This window comes from Thamnophis elegans, chromosome 4 (assembly GCF_009769535.1).
Source record: "Thamnophis elegans isolate rThaEle1 chromosome 4, rThaEle1.pri, whole genome shotgun sequence".
Classification (NCBI taxonomy): domain Eukaryota; kingdom Metazoa; phylum Chordata; class Lepidosauria; order Squamata; family Colubridae; genus Thamnophis; species Thamnophis elegans.
In genome coordinates, this window is record NC_045544.1 from 56,524,323 (window position 1) to 56,530,921 (window position 6,599).

The following is a 6,599-nucleotide window of genomic DNA, read 5'->3' on the forward strand; positions in this document are numbered from 1 at the left end:
AAAGGTGTCTGCAAGTGTCACCAGAGAAACAAATGAAGATGTGGAGGCTGATATCATCACGGTGGAACCGTACATACCGGAACCCATCTACCCCAACATCACCTTAATTGATGAGCGAAGGATGTCCGATGTTCTGCTTTGCGTGACAATATGATGGTTGGTAAGTGTTTGTCAGTTTGTCTTTATTTTTCTATTTTAAAGGCATTTTGTTATTGCTGTTTTTATTTAATTCTTAATGCCTTTTGTTCTTTTGCATTTCTTGCTTTAGGGTTTTGGGTGGGGATGGTTGGACTATGGAAGCTAACAGGAAAGAATATTAGGAGCCTTTAACTTTAATGTGGTTGCTCAGTTTTATTTCATTGTTTTGTTTCTTGTTTACTATTTCATTATGATTAAAATATTCAATCTGTGCTTCTTTTGCCCCAGGACAAATTGTGACCATGGGTGAAATTCCTGCCATCACATTGTTGACCCAGGGCTGAAAGTCTGACATTGTCTTCCATCAATTATGGTGATGTTGGGATCGATGGATTCCGGTATGGAGGTTCCACAGTGATGGAGGCCTCCTCCTCATCTTCAGCTGGTGGTTCTGGTGACGCTTGCAACACCTTCAGGCAGAGGCCAAACAACACATAGATTCCAAAGATGACCAAAGTCATTTCCAGGGTCTCCAAGGAAGTTCTGAGGGCTCTCACTGGATGGCCACATGAGTTCAGTCTCTTCCATTTTGGAACAGAAATGAACGGATTAAAAAATGATCTTGAAGGGCATTCCAAATCCAGATGTAGATTTACATTACAAATAAATTCAAAAGAATCAAATCAACTTTACAAAAGCATTTCCTCTTCAGTTCTTTCCTCTTTGCACCTTCTGACAAGTTATGGGGACCCCTGGATGGCAACTTTGTTTGTCCTTGGGGGTCTATGTCTTCATTGACCTCTGCATATTTGTTCACCTGTGCAAGTAAGTTGCTCCTGATCAGGGGAGTGGCATCACCACAACCTGGGGAGCCCTGGGGCACTGAAAGCCCCCCAAATGTTGGTGGAACTAACAGGAGAAAGTATAGACTCCCTCAGAGCTGGAAGGGACCTTGAAGGTCTTCTACTCCCACTCCAAATCTTTTCTTGAAAATCTGGAGCCCCCATTAAGAATTATCTTATTATCATTGTTAAGAAAACAGTGTACCAGTCAGTTATATTTGATTCTTTTCCTCTTCTTCAATCCACAGAAAAAGGTGTCTGCAGTGTCACCAGAGAAACAAAATGAAGATGTGGAGGTTGATATCATCACTGTGGAACCGTACATACCGGAACCCATCTACCCCAACATCCCCATCATGATGAGTGAAGGATGTCAGACGTTCTACGTTGCACGACAATGTGATGGATGGTAAGTGTTTGAACTAATTTGGTTGTTGGTTTTTTCTCATTATGATGATATTATTGTTATTTAATTCTATGTCCAAAAGAAGAGTCTTAGCTGAAGGGAGAGGATTTGGGGCCTCTTGAGGTCACCTGGGGTCCTTGGTTGCTTTGCAGTGCCTGCTTTGGGTTTTTGGGTGGGGATGGCTGGCCTTGGAAGCTAAAAAGGAAGAAGAGTGGGAGCCTGTAGTTTTAAATATTAATTTGGTTGTTACGTTTTATTTATTATTTCTTGCTTACTTATTTTTTTAATTAAATATTACATTGGTGCTTCTTTTGCCCCAGGATGAATAGCTGCAGTGGGTGAAATCCCAAAACAACTGGAGCCCAATTTGGACCCCATCGGCATTGACAATCTCACCATCAGTCAGTTGCCAAAGGCCGCCTTCCTTGGAAGAGCTGACATCCAGTCTGAACATCTAGCTGACTGTGTGAAGAACCACAATCCCCCCTCCCCCATGAGGCAGGACCTTGACATGGTTGTGGGGCTTGTGTGCTCTGAGGAAGATTAGGGCTACACCTCAGGTTCAATCATACTGAACAGGACTCATGAGAGGAATCGGACAAAGAGTGTCTCTCCCATAAACAATAGAGGAAAACACTATAACAGAAACCCAGATTGGGCTCTCTAGTTGCCCAGGTCAAGAAGGACCATGCCAGGGCTTCAAATTCTTGGACATCTGGTGGAAAATGACCTGCAGGACTCAGGGATGATGGCTGAGCATCCAGGACTGGCAGCTGATGAACAACTGGAAGGAAAGCGTTTTTTCTGACTCTCCCTAAGATGGCATCCAGACTCAGCAGGGTTTTTTTTTTCCCTGCTGAGAGATTCCTGGTTTCCTCACCTGAACTGGTTCTTTTCGTTTTTCTTTTTATGTACTTTTTATGTAGTTTTATTTAACTTTTGGGGCTTGTTTGTAATTTTAATTACATTTTTGGAGGTTTTGAATAAAATAAAAAAATTGATTAAAAAAGAAATGATATGACAAAAAGTATAAATGAAATCTTAATGAAAGATTCACATTGTAGCTGCCATTCATTTGTCTTATGTGAAATAAAAGGGTCTTGTTAAGTCCTACTGCTAAAAATTATCTATTTTTCTACTAGAGTTTACTTATGCACTCTGTTAGGAAATCGTAGATATTGTTCTAAAAGCTGGATGGTATTTTTAAAACAAGATCAAAGTAGCTTTATCTAGAATTGGTATACATGTTTGATCACAAAATCCCATTTCTTCAACTATCCCGCCTGTATTAATGACAACATAGAAAACTAGATGAGCAAGGACCAATTGCTATTCACACCTCCTCAGTTTTATGAGGCATTATCTTAATTAATTAACTTAATTATGAGGGAGTACCGTAGTTAATACTTTGCTGGATCAAGGCATTCCTGCAAACTATTAAGGAAGTGTAAAGATAAGTGCAAATAAAATATGGCACCAGGCTAGAAAGTGGAAGATCCTGAGTTCTAGTCCCACCTTAGTCATCAAAGTCAGCTGGGTGACTGTCGGTCAGTCACTATACCTTCTACTTCACAGGGTTGTTGTTGTGAGGGGAAATAGGAGAAGGAAGGTGTGTTTGATAGATTGACTGCCTTGAGTTGTTTATAAAAATAAAGGAATAGTAACAAATAAATGACCTTGGGAGAGAAGGAGATGCTGCTGCACAGGGAATAATCAGATAAGGTGGGGGAGCCCCCAGGTGCATAACTGGCACAGAAAGAACCTCAGAAAGGACCCTCCATCATTTTTCAGGCTTTCAAAAGAGTTGGTGGGAGAGATGTACTTTCAGACTTTCAAGATTATCTTATGTATCCTTCCAATAAAGTAGAGTTACCTCATTTGGTCATATTTCCTATCTGGTGTACCTGGGAGGTGATGAGTGGGGGGACTTGCTACCTTGTGTGCCAGGTGAGTCTGGCCAGAGCTGGATCTGGGATCTCAGATGCGGCTGCTGCAGACTTTTGAGGTGCTTCTTCTTGTTTTCCCTCATCTTCTGAAGAGGGGTGACTTCTCAGTTGGCTGTAGTGGCTTTTCTGCACATGGTACTGTGGTCCATCTAAGCCACTTCATGCTGCAGACTCTGGAGGTGCTTCTTAATGTCTGGCAGAAAGTTCCTCGCCTCTTTGAGGTTTTTCTCAGTCAGCCTTCTCTTACTTGAGATGGACACGGCTAAGTAACCTCATGCAGTTCTTTGTAGAGTTCTTTAATGTATTTCACCAAAGATTTGTTCTCTAGCTCTAACTGATGGCATGATCTTCTGCAGATCGTCTGTTGTGGTCTTAAGTTGATCCACTTTCTCCTGGAGATAGCTGTGCTAATCTTTCATCCACTGATATCTTTCTGGAATTTCTGGGTCTGAAAGTTAAAGGAGTCTCTCAGTCATCAACCTGGAAGTTGGGACCATCAGTGGTCGCTGAGAGATCATCCAAGGATATTGGCCGTACGACCATTTCTTCCTTGTTGCTGACCTGTTTGAAAAATGGAGACACAGTCACATCCTCTCTCAGTTCAGGTCTAATTTTGCTAACCTGCCTTCTCAATTCTGGCTTTTTCCTAAAGTTTTGGAGTCCATCATCTTCTGCTAGCATGAGATGCAGCAGGAGTGGATAACCAACGATCTGGAGAGGGGGGTCTCCTGACGAAGGATCCTTTCAATATAATCTACCCAGATCTCAACTAAAAACCATCAGGTTCAAAATATCATATTTGAGCCACATCAGTGAAAATCAGCTCTCTGGAAATGTTCCTAATGCTGATAAAGGTGGAAGGAAAGAGAAAGGGAGGAAATTTTAGCGCAAGGGTTGGTGGATTTGATTACTGTGTGGATGGGTGAACTTTTGGGAGACCGAAAGTCCAGACTGGGGACAGGTCATCTATCTACCTCTGTGGTCACTCAAGAGTTCCACACAGTTTCCATGCTGTCAATCAATGCAGACCAAACTCCCTGGAGAAGTCTGCAATGCTGGGAAAAGTGAAGGATCATCCATAAGCAGCTAAAATGAGGCTGGGGGGAAGGTTGGGAGACCCAGAGGACCAGGTTGGGGACAGATCTCCATGGAGAAAATTGATCTATGGGCTACTAGGCATCAACATTCAACTTGATGACACATAATCAATCTATCAATCAGTCAGGCAGGCAGGCGGTTAACTTACAAGGTCCCTTTCAGCTCAAGGCTTCTGTTGTCTACTTCCTTTTCATTGTTGCCTTAACCTACAAACAGGGAACAGATTAGGGTTAATGCAATCAAATGACAAAAGCCTAAAGCAGGGGTGTCAAACTCAATTCCATTGAGGCCTGTATCAGGGTTGTGTTTGACCTCGGAGGGGCGGGTGTGTGTGGCCAGGGTGGGAGTAGCCAGTTCGACATCACTTCGTGTCAAGAGCACCCCTCCCAGGCTCCGTTTTGAGCAGCGACAGCCTCCTGCAGTGCTCTACCAGCAAACTAGGGCTTAGTAGGGCCACTCGCGCCCCTCTCAAGCTCCTTTTTTGTTGGCAGAGGCCCATGGGCCAGTCCGCTATTTGCAGAGTGTCCTGCGGGCCGGATCTAAGCATTCTGCAGGCCAGATCTGGCCTGTGGGCCTTGAGTTTGACACCCCTGGCCTAAAGCAGTATAACTTTGTATAAAAACACAAACTTGGCCCTTTTAAGGCTTGAATGGTCTTCAACTCCCAGAATTCTGCTTGCTAAATGGCTGGCTGGGAGTTGAAGTCTCCCATACCTTAAAGGGGTCTAGTTTGAGAAATGCCAACAAAATCCCTCAATACTGGTCTCTCTTCAAACTATCCTGACTTCCCATTTGATTCTGAATCCAACTCAAGGCATCTCATTGCTCAAAAAACCCCACAGGAGTCGGTATCAGCTCTCTATCAATTTGACTGTCTTTGTATTGCTATGATTTCTGATAACAGGAAAAGGTGGTGACCTTTGGAATTAAGACAGACCCCCCCTGCAAGTACTTACTACGAGTCCCATCTCAACCATGAAAGCCCAGTGAGTGACCTTGAGCCAGTCCTTCTCTCAGCCTTCAAAAGGTTGTTCTTGTGGGATGAAGAAATCTTAGATATGTTCACTGCCTTGAGCTATTTAGAGAAATAATAAAGGTGGTATAAAAAATCCAAGTAGTAAAAAATGAAAACAAATGTTCAGTTGCCAGGCCAAGTGTGTTATTGGGAAATAACTACTATCTGGCCAACAAAATCAGAGTTTAGTAATTTCCCCAAATCATTAAGCAGATCAACCTCTAGCTTTGTGGTTGCAATGCCCACCCAACTGGGACAGCCTGAAGCCATTTTTTTGGCCCCTAAACATTGCAGGTTTTTCCGAGTGCGCTTCACTGCCACAAAGCTAGCCAGGCCCAGCCCCTTTCTGGTGACAGGAACTTTTGACATGATGGATGAGGAGTTTGGTGACTGTATGGAGGCTGCCAACATGGCAGGTATCAGCATGTCTGTGAAGTTTAATGGAATCCCCACTTTTCTAATCTTCCCCCCTTGGTTCTGCCTTAAAGTGAAGGTCTCTCCCTCCTGAGGAGCCCAGGCGAGGGAGACCCTGCGATGCCCCCAGTGCCAGCCATCCAATCCAGCCAACCTGAGATTTAAATAATAACAACCAACTGGCTGCCTTCCCTTGAGGGTATGGGTTATCCATTGATGAACCAATTCTGAAGGGGCTTCGAGCCCCGAATTGGCTTCAGCCAGAGCGGCTCCCTCTGAAAGGGAAACCCTCGGTCACCTGGAGAGGTTGGGGAGCCCCAGAGTGAAATTAAAATCTTGTCCCTTGGAGTATAATCTGGTGTTAAGAGATCCAGAGAATCCAGGTTTCCCTCTCTAGGCCCAAATGATGAAAGGGAAATATGCATAAGAGATATGATCATATTCAAAAGGCCTTGTGAGAAGGTGCCTGAAGAAACACATGAATTTTTGCAAGCTTTAGCTATCCTACTCACTGTCTGCGTTGGCCAGATATGGCTTAAAGGCCAGGTGATAGACTGCCCCCTACAGGCAGTGAGAGGGACAGCTAAATCATGGAAAGAACCAGTGGAGAAGGACCCTGATTGCTGACTGGGGAGTTTTTGGAGCTGAAGTCCACTCTTCTTCAGGTTGCTAAGGTTGAGAAACATGCTCTAATAGATCTTGCACTGGGCAGTTGGACAGATGACCTCTAAGGTCTCTTTC

The 6,599-nt window shown here is 43.8% G+C and overlaps 2 long non-coding RNA genes across 2 annotated transcripts; one reads left to right on the forward strand and one right to left on the reverse strand.

Annotated features, from left to right (window-relative positions):
- Positions 1 to 1,331: 1,331 nt before the first annotated feature.
- Positions 1,332 to 2,002, forward strand: LOC116508268. Its single transcript, XR_004255302.1, has 2 exons — positions 1,332 to 1,389; positions 1,707 to 2,002. It is a non-coding gene; the product is annotated as an uncharacterized LOC116508268 (long non-coding RNA).
- Positions 2,003 to 3,865: 1,863 nt separating this feature from the next.
- On the reverse strand, positions 3,866 to 5,456 carry LOC116507119. The gene is made up of 3 exons (XR_004255157.1): positions 5,386 to 5,456; positions 4,579 to 4,636; positions 3,866 to 3,893 (listed from the first exon to the last, which is right to left on the reverse strand). It is a non-coding gene; the product is annotated as an uncharacterized LOC116507119 (long non-coding RNA).
- Positions 5,457 to 6,599: the final 1,143 nt, after the last annotated feature.